At 42.9% G+C, this 16626-nt stretch overlaps 1 protein-coding gene across 3 annotated transcripts in view; it reads right to left on the reverse strand.

The window, feature by feature from the left end:
• ARHGAP12 (Rho GTPase activating protein 12) overlaps positions 1-16626 on the reverse strand; it is a 106309-nt gene that overhangs the window by 86466 nt on the left and 3217 nt on the right. For 2 of the 3 annotated variants that reach the window (XM_040988081.1, XM_040988083.1), the window contains exon 2: positions 1217-1253. The gene's annotated coding sequence lies outside the window, so the exon portion shown is untranslated. Of the gene's footprint in view, positions 1-1216; positions 1454-16626 lie in introns of those variants that run through there. The other variant, XM_040988082.1, reaches the window with a different exon arrangement.

A 16626-nucleotide genomic window follows, 5' to 3' on the forward strand; every position in this document is an offset into this window, starting at 1 on the left:
AACAAGAGCCAGGACTGGGGGCAGGCCAGGCAAGGCTATAGCATTCACCCAGCAAGTGCTGAGATTGAGGGTAGAGCTCCTGGTGGTGAACTTAAGAACCAGGGTTGGAAAATGTATCAGGCCAGACTATTCAAGACTGCAGCACTCCTTGACATGCATGTGGGCCAACTCGGGGGACGGTCAAGCTGGGCTGGACCACAGCACTCACTGATGCATTCAAGAGCCAGGAAAGCTTAGCAGCAAGTGTCTGGATCTGTGGATACACTGGGGTAAACCTGGTCAGCCAAAAGACTTGGAAAGATTTTCTCAACCCTGGCGCAGCAAAGCTGAGCATGACCATTCAAGTAATACCCTTGAAACATTCTTCCCTGCAGAGAGGTCGTTAAGGCATCATCAAATGACTACCCACCTCATTCCCAGGCACTGATGTAGTTTGACAGCAAGGAGTAGTCCCCTCCCTTTACCCCCCTTCATGAGAGGAAAAAAAAAGAACTGAAACATTCCTCTACACCTCAACTCTCCCCACCCTAATGAGAAGCCCACATGTTGTCTCAACTATGCAATCATTAATTTTTTTTAATTTCAAAAAATAAAAAGACAGAGGAGACTGGACTAAAGCAGCCACAAACCAAGGACTGACAACTACCACAAGCCAGGAGGAAACAGGAAGGTTCCCCTAGAGCCTTCAGAGGAAGTATGACCCTGCCAATCCTCCAACACAAGATGTGAAGCCTCCATAACTACTGAGAGAATGAAGTTCTGGTTTTTGTTTTGGTTTTGTTGTTGTTGTTTAAGATTTATTTACTTAAAAGACAGGATTACAGAAAGAAGGGAAGACAGAGTAAGAGAAACTTCCCATCAGCTGGGCCACTCCCTAAACGGCTGCAATGGCCAGGGCTGGGGCATGCCAAAGCCAGGAACCTATCCACCCAGGTCTTCTACATGGGTACAGGGCCCAAGTCGTTGGGTCATCTTCCACTGCTTTCCTAGGTGTATTAGCAGGGAACTGGGCTGGAAGTGGAGCATCCAGAACTTGAACCAGTACTCACATGTAATGCTGGTGCTGCAGCTGGCAGCTTAACCCACTGCACACAAATCAGGTCCAAATTTCTAAATCTTTAAGCCACCTTAAAATAACTGATGCTTTAAGCTACTATAGTCACAAACTTAACAGAATAACATTATTTCCCAGTTAAAACAAAAATGAAAAACTTACCTTAGAAGGAGAGGACTGTCCTCTTTCACATTTAAACCTATCAAAAAAAATAATAATAATTACTTTAAGCCAAGAGTGTTCAAGGAGGACTAAATATTTAATACTGCTTACAATTTTAGAAGTGTTGAACCATTTTACATAACAGCTACCAGGAACACAGGCAGTTTTACACATCCTGATGCTGGGGACCACCCTTCAAACATGTACACACACAGTCCGAGACAGCTGTTTCACCACAGCCCTCTCATTTCCATACTTCCTACCTGGCTGACTGCACTGTCTGTGTACACTTCTGATTATAGGAAAAGCAACTTTTGCAATATTGTCAGGATAACAAAAACGAGTCTTTTTTTTTTTTTGCATGTCATTTCTCTTAAGATTTGTTAATTTAGTTAAAAGGCAGAGTTGGGGAGAGGGGAAACAAATGACAGGGAGAAAGAAAGGCCCCACCTCTGTCCTTACTGAAGTGCCTGGGCTTGAGGTTTGGGCTCCACTTCCAACCACAGCTTCGTGCTAAGGCACACCCTGAACACCAACAGTGAAAGCAGTGCCAGAGTTCTTACCAGCTTGTGGGAAGCTAGGATTGAGCTCCAGGTTCCCAGCTTCAGCCTAGCTCAGTCTAGCTGCTCCAGCCACTTACAGTGAACAGATGGAAGAGCTCTCAATCTCTTTCTCCCAACACTTAATAATTACAAGTAAAATTTTTTAATGTGTGTAACGTTACTAGTAGAAGAGCAGAGATCTGCAGTTATTTGAAGGTTCAAACTCAGTACCACTAACTTAAGGGAGACAACCGGATGAAGAGTACTTCCTGGCATGTTTCATTGCAAGCACTCAGCAAATAAACCCAGAATGTGAAAGTCTACTAGACAACAGGCTTCAACTCTGCAAAAGCATCAATGTCATGAGAAAATGAAAAAGGGAAGAAGATGCTTCTAGAGTCACAAAGATCACTGACACAGTAACAACCCACCTAAGCTTCCTTCCTCTCAGCCCAGCAGGCTCCTCTCATGGTTTTCCCAACACAGCAGAAAGCCAGCCTTACCTTCCAACTGTTGGCCCTTTGCTTTTTCATACACTGCAGAAACATTAGCAACCATGTGCTGCAGTCCCCTATCACAACAGTTCTTCTCTACACCTTTCCACATGCCAACACCAAAATACACCCAGTGGATAGGTCCACGGCAGAACGTCCATAGAACAGCAGTCCCATAAGATGCTAATGATCCTTAAAAAAAGAAAAATACCTCTTGTCCAGAATGTGCAGAATGTGGTAACATGCATGTCTGTGGTGCTGCTGCAGCAAACAAACCTGCTGTGTTGCCACGGAGGACATGAACACTTGGTAAAAACAATCAGCATCGTGGATTACTTATTTTAAAGAGAACGTCCTGTAAGACAGAGTGCCATGCTATGATGGCAGCACCATGAGGCCACCACTTCATTACACATGGTGTCCATGTGACAACGGAATCACCTAAGGACAGATGAGCCGAGAACAAACCCCATCACAAGGCATATCGAGATGGGCAGGTGGTGCGCAGCCAGTGACGCAGTGTAGACGTGCCATCATCGGCCAAACACCCAGTCCTGGGAACAGGGAGCAGGAGAGCACCAAAGGGAATATGCAAGCTACCCACTGCCATGCTGGTGCAAGGACTCGGCAGGAAGGGCACAACAGAGGGCTGAGGGTCAGTGTGCGTTCCACCTCTCTCACTGCCAGGCTTCAGGACTCCTCCTACCCAGGTAACTTAGACGATATACAGGAAGGAGGAGGTGAGCTTTATTGAATTCCACAGATGTTCAGTCTGCAGCTTAAAAGACGATGAGAAGGGGGAGGACAGCAGAGGAAAAACCCACACAAGGGGAAAATGCTGAAACGCCCAGCAGAATGGATGAGGGGAACCACAGGAGAGAGGACAAGGGCTGAGACAAGAGCTCTGGTTCATACTGTGGGGTAGCAGGGAAGAAAGCTGGGAAGAAGCCCCTAAGTATTAGAAACATCTAAAAAAGTCACACAGTAGCAACTACATATCATAATCCAAAGGTTAGAAACAGTTAATTTTTTAAAAAAAAGTCTTATTATACAGTATTGATCTAAACAGAATCAAAACAATTACAGGGTAGTCCTAAATACGTATTATCAAAGCAAAAAATCATCTGAAAATCTGTGAAAAACCAAGGAGGACTCCAACAAATGCTTACAGCTTTCATTCTGGGATGGACGGATCACTCTGTCCTTCAAACCCCTAGATTCTCCATAGGGTGACCCCTGCACACCCTGCTATGTCCTGGCCTCGGAAGCACTCAGTGCTCACTCCACTGTCCTGCTCTCAGGGCAAAACCTTCCCCTGACCTTACTCTGCCCTATTCTCATGACTGCACCACCCCCTTCCACATTCAACCCACACATTTACAGCCACTAAACAGCCAACCACCGGTATACACGTAAAACCCCCGCTCAGCTACTGTCCAGTATACCCTGTTGCTTTTTTCAGCAATTCAAAAACACCCACATGCTTCCCTGTATTCCTCCCTTGTTCAAACCACTCCTTCCTCACGTTTCAAAAAGAACAGAGATATAATGGTACACACACCTGCTCACAACTTTTACTTCTCTACCCCCCAACCTAGACACAAAGCCTGGATAATGCTATTTATCGTGAACAGCCTCCTCCTCCTTCCCATCTGCCAGCTTTCACATTTTCTTTCCTGTGTAACTCCGAAGGAGCCTACAACAAATGACACAGCTCAGCAAATGTTATCTTCCTCCCCCAGGACATCTGTTTTCAGCAACTACATCTCTCGGTAAGAGATTCACACTAGGTAGATCAAACAAAAGTAAACAGGTAAACACAAAGGGAAGGAAATATACAAAAGTATGCATAATTAGCAACTTTCCAATGTATGACAAAATCAGGTGCAATCTACTTAGCAATTCTAATACTATGAACAATTAAACAGTAAGCCTAATTAGTAAGCAACTTAAATCCAGTTTAAGCACTAATTCTTGGCACCAAGCCCTCCAAGCAATTTTAAAAGTACTTGCTTAAAATTAATATTCCCCATAGAGTCTCTGCAAAAGAAGTAATTAAAGCTTAATGAGTGCAATACAAAGCAAAAGAAAAAACAATTTCAGCATTAAGTTTCAACAGAAGAATTTATTCCACCAAATCATTTTGAGAGTTGCGTCCTTAAATCACAAGTTTTCATGAATACACATACTCTGTCTTCTAAAACTAAGCAGACATAAGATATAAAATTAAAGAAAGGAATGAAGAGGAGAAAATTTGGGTGCAGTGGTTATCACACCACTTGAGCCTTCCAAGGCCCATACGCAAGTACCAGCCCCCAGGCCTGGCTACTCCACTTTCAGTCCAGCTCTCTGCTAGCGTACATCCCGGAAAGCAGCAGCTGATGGCACAAGCCACTGGGTCTCTGTTCCCAAAGTGGAGGCCCAGACTGAGTTCCAGGTTCCTGACTTCTGTCTACCCAGACCTAGTTGTCACAGGCATTTGACATGTGAGTAAACCAATAAATGAGAGATCTCTGCCAGCCCCACCCCCAGCCACCTTTCAAATAAAGCAGAAACAGTAGCTAATCTAAAAGAAAAGAAAGACGGAAGGAAAAGGAGCAAAACATTATAAATCATTTTGATCATAAAGAAACAGCAAAAATAGGATACAGCAATTAACTGGATAACTGGAGAGAATAAAGAATATAGTCAAGCGTAACCTGGTAAGGGAAATGCAAAACCCAGATTTACAACTGAAACAAGAATGAGGAAACAACAAAGGAAGTATCTGAAGAAGCATACAGGTCTAAAGAGAAATGACGTTTGCATGGGGTATTTTAGGAAAAACTTTGCCATTGAAATCTTAGAAATGTAGCAGACTCAAAGATTTTCTTAGACTGTCACAACAATGAAGAAAATATTCCAACTGAAAAAGGAACAACTATGACACTGAGTTTGGAAGATTTTTAGATATGAAATTCACAATCCTTATAAGAAAGGAAGTCACTTGTTAAGAAAATTTAAAACTTCTGCTCTGTGAAAGACGCTCTTAGAGCAGATTGAAATGCAAACGGCAGACAATAAGAAAACATTTGCAAACCACAAACCTGATTGAAGGACCTGTGCCCAAAACATACCAAAAAATTCTTAAAACTCAGCCAAAAGAACCCAATTTTTAAGAGGACTAAGGATTGAATGAACACACACACACACACAAATAGCAAGCAGGCATGCAAAACATTGCTCAACATCACCTCTCATGGGAACTGCAAATCAGAACAAGATACTATGACACACCTATTAGGAACAACTAAGATTTTAAAAACTGACTCTACCAAATACTTCTGGGAATGCAGAACAGGAACTCTCATTCAATGCCAGCGGAATGCAAAATGAAGTGCCCATGTGGGAAGACAGTTTAGCAGCTTCTTAAAGCTAAACATAGTCTTACCATATGATCTGGCAATCACACTCCTAGGTATTTACCCAAATGAGTGGAAAGCTTATGTCCACAGAGAGCCCTGCATGCAAATGTTTAAGGCAGCTTTGTTCCTAATTGTCAGAAACTGGGAGCAACTGAGATGCCTCGCATCTAGAGAGAAAAGAAACCTTGACACGCCAATCAAATGCATGCATTGTTCAGTGATTAAAAAAAAAAAAAACAAGGTATAAAGCCACAGAAAAACAAAGAAGATTCTTAAATATATATGAGTGGATCTTTATCCGTATTACAAAAAAGGGTCAGTGCTAAAGTTCTCACCTTGTATGTGCCGGGAACCCATATGGGCACTGGTTCTAATCCCGGCGGCCCCACTTCCCATCCAGCTCCCTGCTTGTGGCCTGGAAAAGCAGTGAGAACAGCCCAAAGCTTTGGGACCCTATACCTGTGTAGGAGACCTGGAGGAGGTTCCTGGCTCCGGATCGGCTCAGCTCTGGCCACTGTGGCCACTTTGGGAGTAAATCAGATGGAAGATCTTCCTCTCTGTCTCTGTCTCTCCTCCTATCTGTATATCTGTCTTTCCAATAAAAAATAAATCTTTAAAAAATTTTAGTTATTTTTAAGTTAACATACAAAGAAGCTGCCACGTGCTGGTTCACTCCCCAAATGCCCACAACACTGAGGCCAAAACCGTAAGACAGGAACTCAATCTAGGTCTCCCCACTCGGTTGGCAGGAACCCAATTACTTCAGCTATTCTTCCCAGCATGCGTAAGCAAGAAGCTAAAATTGGGACTCAAATCTAGTCATTTCAATATGGGATGTGGGTTTCCTAAACTAGCAGCTTAATCACTAAGTAAAACACTAATCTCTAAACTTTTGTTTTAACTCCACTATTTCTATGAACTTTTTGATGTACTCTCACATTGCTAATGAAGAACCATCAGTCTGAAAAAGCAACATGCTGATGGTTCTAATTTATCGAATATGGAAGAAGTTTAAAGCATGTAAACTTACCGCCAGGGATACAAGGTGGGGAAGAAGGCTACCACAGACAAGGCACAGGGCATTTCCCAGGTTGCTAAGACTATCTGGTGTAACACTGGATGAGTAACGTTATGCATTTCTCAAAAGCTCACTGGCAGGAGCAAATGTTGGGTCTGACAGTTAAGACTGTTCCTGAGTTCTAGTCCCAGCTCATACCCCTGGCCCCAGCTTCCAGCTAATGTGCACCCCGAAAGGCAGCTGACAGCTTAGTGAATACTGGGCCCCTGCCACCCTCACAGCAGACCTGGATTATGAGCCTACCTCCTTAGGCTCAGCCTCAGCCTAACTCTGGCTGTTGCAGGTATTTGGGGATTGAATCAGTGGACATTCTCCCTTATCCTCCCAATAACATGAAAGGAAGAAAGGAAGAAAGGAAGGGAACGGAAGGGAAGGAAAAGAAAGGAAAGGAAGTAACATTTATGTAAAGATAGAATAGAACATCTAAGAGGTTACTGCAGCCGGCAGTGACGCACACTATCACTTTTGACTTACATTAGTCTCAGCAAGCAACTGTCTGCATGGTCTGGCTCCCTTTACCAGAAGAGCACTAACACAAATCGAACCCGAGTGCTCGGTGCACCCGCTCCGGCTAGGGTGTTGTTTTTAAACTGTCAGCAAGTAAATCTGGGTGAATGGCACACGATGGAGATCCATCCATATTTCTACATTGAACCAGGTGGACCTGTCGGCAGCTACAAGTGAATTCATACAGATCTCACCAGGTCCAACTGAACATCACATGGATCCTCTCCTAGCTTACCTGTAAATTCCTGCCCCAACATTGAGAACCCTGGCTCCTACTATCCACCACCATTTACTCAATTGTTTAATTCCAGGATGCAGATGATGCAGCTTGAGAATTTCTAACTCATATACCCTGAGTAAAACAAGTTAATACTAGAACACAGCATTTTTAAACAATTCCTTTGCCCCTGTACTTGTACAGGCTCCACTTACTTCCAATGAAATTTGGATCCCTCCCAATCCCTTGCATTCAGTGAGATTGTTATGCCTCAGCACAACTGACATTTCTTGTCACATCCTCCCTCCCCAATTTTGCATATACTTAAGTTCATATGCCATGTTGTCAAGTCCAATTTTTTTTAATTGTTCTGAAAGGCAGAGAGACAAGAGGCCTAATTTATCTACAACCATAGTTATCACTACAGAGTCAGACATCAGGAACTTACTGAAAAAAGAAAAAAAAAAAAAAAAACTCCAAGATGTTTAAATTATATAAGCATTGTGGTGGTAAGTGTGAAAGGAAGGTAGTCAAAGCACTTGAACAATCACTTTTCCAAAGAAGACAGAAAAATTGCCAATAGCACATGAAAGGATGTGGAATATCACTGATTATTATGGAAATGCAAAGCAAAACCAAAAGAAGGGGATCAGTTTTGGGCCAGGCATCAAATCCTGGACTGCAATGCCGAAATCCCCCATCAGAGTACCTGAGGTCACATCCTGAGTTCGGGCTGGTCTCCTGATTCTGGCTTCCTGCTAATGTGTGCCCTGGGAGCGAGCAGACAATGGCTCAAGTAACCGAGTCCTTGCCTTCTACAGAGAAGAACCGGATGGAATGTCAGGCTTCTGCCATCAACCTGGCCTGCCTATTGCAGGCATTTGGGGAGTGAACCAGAGGACAGAGGATGGAAGACAGTTTGATCTCTCTCTCTCTCTCCAATTTTCAAATAAAATTAAATAAATAAATCTAATTGTAACAAAGAAACCACTTTATAAGATGGCTATCATACACACACACACACATATATATACATATATATGCACACCAGTGAGGGTGGGAGACATTGGAACTCCTAAGCACTTCTGCTGAAAGGTAAAGCAATATACTCACTGAGAAAAACAGTACGCAGTTCCTCAAAGCATTAAAAACACAGTTACCATATTTCTCAACAATTCCACTACTGGCCCTAAAGAATGAATGTAAAGCACAGGTTCCGTGATTGTGTATTCACCTTCATAGCAGCACTATTTGCCACAGTTCAAGTATCCAACAATGGAGATGTGCCATATACACACAATGAAATACTGCATAACCTTAGAAAGTGAGTTAACTTGCCAATCGTAATGCAAGCCTCTCCTACTGGAGTGCCAGTCTGAGACCCAGCTACCCTGCTTCCAGCCCAGCTCCCTGCTAAAGCTCACCCATACAGCAGATCAGGATGGAGTTTCTGGTTCCTGGCTGTGGTCTGGTCCAGCTCTGGCTATTATAGCAACTACAGGTGTAAACCAGCAGACGCAAGACCTCTCTGCTCCCTCCATCCATTTCTTCCTCTCCCTATCTCCCTCCTCCTCTGTCATTCTGCCTTTCCAGCAAAGAAATCTTTAAAGAAAAAAAAAGTGGGCCTAGGGGGTGTTTGCTGAATTGTGGTAAAACAGACTGGGCCACCACCTGTGACACTGGCATCTCATTTCAGAGCGCCCGCTGAAGTTTTGGCTGTTCTGCTTCTTACCCAACTCCCTGCCAACATGCCTTGGAAGGTAGCAAAGAGAAGCCCTAGTACTTGGGTTCCTATCATCCATGGGAGAAACAAGGATGGAGTTTCCAGCTCCTGGCTTTGGCCTGACCCAAACCTTGCTGTTGTTGCCACTGAGAAATGAACAAATACAAGACTGCCCTTTCCCTTTCTCTCTGCTTTCCAAATAAACGGATAAATCTTCAAAAATAAAAAAAACAAAGAGGTCATGATAACACAATACAATGTCGATGAGTTCAGGAGACATCATGCTTAGGCAGCAGTCACTCACAAAAGGGCAAGCACCACGCTTCTACACCCTGAGACATCTAAAGCAGCAAATCCATAGGGTGAGGGATGCCGGGAGTCAGCAGAAGAGGGAGGGCATGGGAGACTACCGCTCAACGGGTATGCAAGTTCAGTCTGGGAAGCTGAAAACATTCAGGAAATGGAAGGTGGTGATAACTCCACAGCTCTAGGAATTTACTTGATGCCACTACACTACACACTTAAAAACAGTTAAAATGGTACATTTTGCTACGTGTATTTTATCTAAAGAGTCACTGCTAGAATACAATTTATATCATCTTATATCCCTCTACCCAAAAATCACAAGTCAGTAAAATCCTCACTTAGCTCTTACAGATTTCATCAGAAGTATTTCTTTTAAAGTCAAACTTTTACAAAAAATGAAGTCATACTTGGAGAGCACACCAACAATGAACTGCTATTACCTCAAGTTCCCTACCAGGGAGAGAGAAAAACACATTCCAAATCCATCAATTTTATTCAAACAGAAGTTATTTTAATAAAAAGCTAAAAATCCAGTTAAGTAAATCAAAACTGAAACAAGTTACCATTATCCACCAACCACAACATGTAGATAAAATTTTCTTACAAGTGGATAGCAACTGGAACACTCCTGTAGTACTAATGGAAATGCTACATGTTACACCCAAAATTCAACTATCTCCCTCATAAAAATAATTTCCCATAGACCATAATCAGGGCCACAAAACAAGACTCAATAAATTTAAAATAATTCAAATCATACAAAGTATTTACTCTAACTGCAATGAAGTTAAATCATAACCTAATAAAAATATATAGTAATAACACCTAAATTATTGTTAGAAATCTAAGCAACACACATTTAAATAATTCAGTAATCAAAAGAAAAAATCCAACAGAAAATCTGAACTGAACGAAAACAAAAATACGACATCTCAAAATGGATAGGATGGAGATACACAGCCAAAGTTGTGTTTAGGGAAAATTTATACTACATGCTAATATTAGAAAAGAAAAGGTCCCCATAATCCAACCTTCCAGGCTAAGAAATTATAGAAGAGCAAATAAAATCCAAAGCAAGCAGGAGAAAAGACACTATAAACAGCACAGAAATGTGAAAAATGCTTGAAGAAGCCAATGCAATCAGAGACGGTTCTTCGAGAAGATTTGCAAAACTAGTAACCCCAGAACCAAACTGATCAGGAATAGAAAAGACACACATGATCCCTATCAAGAACACTAGAGAATATTTATCACATTTATGCAGATATATTCAACAACTTAGAATTAGTGAAAGATACAAATCATCAAAGGAAGAAGCAGATAACATGAAGACCTCTGCTACAATGGATTTGTCTTTAAAAGCTTTGCCCAACTCCCTCTTGCATTGCCACTCTAACTAGTGAGCATGAGAACCAGAACTGGGGCAGGCATGGCTAGACAGAGTAGCACCCACCTGCAGGTGTGTAGGCTAGATGGTGGGGCTGGTTGGGTTGAACTAGGCTTCAATGCCCATTGACATATACAAGAGATGAATGGGATGTGGGACAGACTGGACCAGTCTGCTGTACATATATATAGCAAGCATGAGAACCAGGGCAGAGGGCGGACACGGTGGCGGGTATGGTGGGTCATTCCAGCCAGACTGCAGCTCACACTGGTCTGTGTGAGGGCCAAGTGTGTAGTGGGTAGGATCAGGCTGGACTGCAACACCCAATGGTTCGTATAAAAGATAGGGCTGGAGACAGAACTGACCCAGCAATTGCAGCTACCAGCATATGCATAAGCTGACTGGGGCGAGGGACTGTGCTGGACCCTTTGTTGGCAAGCACACACAAGAATCAGGTCTGGGATCACCTCAGACAAAGTTTCTTTGGAGATTCCCCCTCAACTGAACTGCTAAACTCAGAACCTTAACCATGAAGAGAAGTGAAAGTTCCATGGTCTCACCATGGAGTCCATGTGTCAAGCTGGGCCTCCTGAGAGGCTCAGATGGAGCAGTGGACAGCATACCCAGGTGCACATGGAGGATATGTCAGTACACTGGAGCCTGCAGAGAACACTTTGTACCACAACAGAGGATGAAAGAACAAATCGATCAACTAGCCCAGCCACACATTGGCAGTGAAAATCTGGGCAAATGGAAATGCTAAGGTGTACTAAGTCAGCCAGTGGATTTTGAAGAGATTTCATTGTGCTTGGAATGGCGAGACTGGCAGCAATTCAGAACTGTTAAACTCTCAAAACCGCTTGAGCAGGACCCTCACAGCATGCTCTATATAGGGCACCCTGAGATGGTTGGGAGGCCTAGTGGGGTGTCCTCCCTTTATCTTCCTGCTTCCCCCAAGTACAGAAAAAATATGTGGAAAACAAACAAAAAGAAACCTTTGCCCAAAGAGAGCCCCTGACCTTTATGACTGCTCCAGTAGGAAGTTCATATCAATTACACACAAATCTCTGATAGTTGAACAGATAGAAAATGTCCAACTTGCTCTAGGTTGTATTATCCTTACACACACACACAAAACCTTATAAAAAAGAAAAACCACAAACCAATATGCCCCATGAGCACAGGCACAAAGGTTGTTGGTTCAACTGTAGCAACAAACTATATCTAACCATATTTTAAATGGTTATGCGCCATGACCAAGGCCAGTAAAAGGACCAAAATTTGCCTGCGCAAGTAAAACACAAGCTAAGACAACCACATCCCATTTCAAAGGGTCTGATTTCAACTTCCAACCCTGGATCTGGCTTCTAGCTCCTCTGGGAGACAGTAAAGATTAAAGGGACTGGGTCCCTGCCACTCACCCTGGAGACCTGACCAGTATTCCTGGCTGCTGGCTTTAGCCTCACCTCATCCTGGCACACAGGCCATTAAAAAACAGTCCAGAAACAGGTTTATGAATGTGTGTTCAATTACTTTTCAACTAATGTCAGGCTGTTCTTCTGATCCAGCTCCTGCTAATGCATCTGGGAAAGCAGAGAGGATGGCCCAGGTACTTGGACCCCTGCACCTAGGTGAGACACACAGAAGCGCCTGTCTCCTGGCTTTGGCACGGCCCAGCCATCCCTGGCCCTTGAGGCTGTTTTGGGAGTGACCAGAGTAGAGAAGCTATCCCTGCCACCCTCAGCCCACCTTTGGTCTCTCCTCGGCCCTCTGTGACTCTCTTTGAAATAAATAAATCTTTAAAACAACAGATTTTAAGGACAATTTTCTCAATACAGTGTAACTGAACTGAATAATCATAATTGCAAAGGAGAAGGGATTTAGTTGCCTTAAATTATACACAAAAATTAACACTTAAAACTACATAATTTCTGCAATCGAAAGGACAAGATACTAGAAACCATTGGTCTGCAAAGATTTCTTTCAAAGGACACAGATAGGATAAGAAGAAATCAAACTGGATTTCATCAAAATTTAAAGTTTTACTCTTTAAAAGACACATGTGAAGTGATTCAAGTCATTTCAAATACACGCAAGCATCCCGTGAGGAATTTTTTGGGTTCAAGTCCCAGTTCTACTTCCAGGTCCAAGTTCTTACTAATGTAGCTAGAAGGCAGCAGATCCTTGACGCCCCCATGGAGACCTGAATGGAGTTCTAGGCCAACGGCTGTTTGCGGCACTTGGGAAGTGAAGCGATGGATGGAAGATCTCTCTCCATCTGTGTCTGTCTCTCTCTGCCTTCAAATAACTACAAATTAAAATTTGAAAAAATAACTTGGACAAGTCAGACTTGAAGAAAATGCCTGCAAAACTATCTCAAAGAATTCATATCTCCAATATATTAAAAACTTACAAATCAGTAACACAAAGCTAAATAATCTAACATAAAACAAACAACAGATTTAAATAGAGACTTAACCAAGTAAATCCTAGAGAAGATAAAATAAGCTCACAAAAAGATGTCCAACATCTTTCGTCATCCAGGAAACATAACACCACAAAGAAATACCACTATATATCTATTACAAGGGTTGAGATTCACCACAGCAGTATTTAGGAGAACGGAGAACTGAAACTCACCCACTGCTGGTGGGGATGCAAGATGGCACAACCACCTGGAATGTTTGGAAAATGCTTAAAAATGTAAATACAGATCTACCAGAGATTCTAAGGAGAAACAAAAGTACATGCCCAAAGACAACAGTTTTATTTCCAACAGGTGGAAACACTCGAAGGGTAATCAACAAGTGAACAAACCATTCATATAGGCATGCAATAGAATTACCACTTAGCAATAAAGGAATGAACAACTGATAAATAGTAAATCTGAAAATAATGTTGCTGAATGGGGAAAAAAAATCTAGACAAGGAAATACATCTATATGACTCCATCTGCTTCAAAAATTCAGAAAATGCAGAGCTCACTCAAAATATGTGCAACTTATCATCCAGTACTTGCATCTCCAGAAAACATTCAACTCTCATACTGCAATCCAGAACCACCAAATGTCATGGCCCACCTACCACAACAACTTCTAAAACTCACCAAGGATATTTTGCATGGTAAGGACACCATCAGCTGAAACTCACCGGTTGCTGATAACAATGCAAACTAGTACAGCCACTTCGAAAATCAATTTGACAATTTCTAAACACACTCGTACTGATGATCTTGCAATCCCTCTCCTAGGTATATACCCAGGAGAAATGTAAATGCAAGTGCACACAAGGCCTCGTGTAACATTCACAGTAGCCACAAAGCAAAAACAAGCCAAAGGCTTGTTAACTGGTGAGCAGCTAGACGACCCCAGGCACACCCATTTGTAAACCAGGAAACAAGTCGCCTCAGAGAACAGAAAGTTACCAAGTTACACAGCCGTGTACTATCACATTAATCATGGCTATGCAAAATAGCAAAATAATTGTGACAGTGGAAACAGAAAAGTCAAGTCACAAATTATACAGATTCTGTAGCTTTGTGTCTGACTTCTCCACTTAGAAAAATATTTTTGCGATCCATCTATTTTGCCACATGCACCTGCGGTTCATTCCTTTCATTGTTGTGTTCTGACATGCTTCAGTGTAGGCATAACAGACCTCTATTACAGAACAACACAGGTTATTTTTAGCCAATTTTTAAGATTTATTCTTTTCTTATCTGAAAGGCAGTTAGAAAGAGGAGAGACAAAGAGATCTTCCATCTGCTGATTCACTCCCCAAATGGCTGCAATGGTCAGAGCTGAGCTGATCCAAAGCCAGGAGCCAGGGGCTTCTTCTGGGTCTCCCATGTGGATGCAGGGGTCCAAGTGCTTGTGCCACCTTCCTCTGCTTTCCCAGGCCATAAGCAGAGAGCTGGATCAGAAGTTCTTAAGAATCTCTGCTTGCTCAAGAAAATCAAAGTTAGAGAACAAAACACTCTCACGTACTAACCACAAAACTGTTCCCTTCACAAGCACCTTGTGTCTGCCTTTTTCCCCCAAATGCGTAAGTAGACTTACAAAGATAAGGAGAGACAGAGAGTAAGATCCTCCATCCAATGGTTGACTCTCCAAATGGCTGCAACGGCCAGAACTGAGCCAATCTGAAGCCAGGAGCCATTCGATAGGTCAGTGCAGGGGTCCAAGGATTTGGGAAATGGAGCAGCCAGGACCCACTCGATATGACACCCATATCAAACGCCAACACTTGAAGGCAGAAGATTAGCCAGTTGAGCTATCACACCAACCTGTATCTGCTTTCTGCTAGCTATGTGACCTAAGACAATTCTTCCACCTGCAAATGGCACCACACACTGGAGTAATTAACCAAGGATGTAGAAACACGTGTAAAACACTTGAATTCAGGATTTGGCACTTGGTAGGTGTTTTGTTGGTTTTTTAAAAATTTATTTTTTTTTATTATTGCAAAGTCAGATATACAGAGAAGAAGAGAGACGGATAGGAAGATCTTCTATCCGATGATTCACTCCCCAAGTGACAACAGCTGGAGCTGAGCCGATCCAAAGCCAGGAGTCAGGAGCCAGGAGCCAGGAGCTTCCTTCAGGTCTCCCACACAGATGCAGGTTCCCAAGGCCTTGGGCTGTTCTCTACTGATTTCCCAGGACACAAGCAGGGAGCTGGATGGGAAACGGGTCCACCGGGATTAGAACCGGGGCCCAAATAGGATCCCAGTGCATTCAAGGCGAGGATTTTAGCCACTAGGCCACCATGCCAGGCCCTGGGTAGATGTTTTATAAGCTCTGATAATATCACTCCACCAAATTCAATGCTAGCTTCCACTCTGCCCACCCAGGTCATCGGCGTGTAAAGCTTCTGATCCACATCCTAGATTCCTATCCTTAGAGTGAGCAATGGAATCATTTGAGAGTATATGTATTTGTTCAGATAACCATTCCAGGAAAATCTTAGGTTTGTACAATTACTGCAAGGATAGAACAGAGTTCTGACACACACTAAAACCTAGTTTACCCTACTATTAATATCTTGTTATGGTACCTAGTAGCCACGTCAGGGCCAAGTGAAAGCCAGGGAACTCCATCTGGGTCTCCCAGGTGGGCAACAGGGGCCCAAATATTTCAGCCAATCTTCTCCCTTTCCAAGTGAATCAGCAGGGAACTGTTTCAGAACGGGAACAACCAGCCCTCCCATTAAGGAAAGGCAGGACAGCAAGCTGCAGCTTAACTGGTTATGCCACCATGCTAGTCCCTCAACCTTAGATGCTTTAATGACACTTCTAACATGCTTCCGGGGTTGACTATGGGGTCAGTCTGAAACTACACTTAGAATAACATGAGTAGGAGGGGTCAGATTTCAGTCTCCAAAAACATCAGCTACTGAGCATCAGCCAAACACAGCTACTGAGCATTTGAAACATAGCTAGGGCAAATTGAGAAGTGCAATAAGTGTAGGCTACATGTATTCCTAAAACTTAATCTAAAAAAGAACATTAGATACAATTTTCATTATTACACCTTAAAACATTTTAAATATGCTAAGCTTAACATGTAGTGTTTACCAGTTATATGACTACCAGACACTGTAAGATGATGCAGGTGGCTGGCAATGTGTTGCCACGGACAGCAGTGCTCTGTGGTCTGGACAACACAGCACGGAGGTGATGGGGGGAGGCAGTCTGTGACTCCTCCCAGCCTTGAAGTTAGAGAAGCACAAGATCATCAACAGAGGAATGGAGC

This window comes from Ochotona curzoniae, unplaced genomic scaffold, assembly GCF_017591425.1.
Source record: "Ochotona curzoniae isolate NIBS_2020 unplaced genomic scaffold, NIBS_Ocur_1.0 contig_4797, whole genome shotgun sequence".
Lineage (NCBI taxonomy): Eukaryota > Metazoa > Chordata > Mammalia > Lagomorpha > Ochotonidae > Ochotona > Ochotona curzoniae.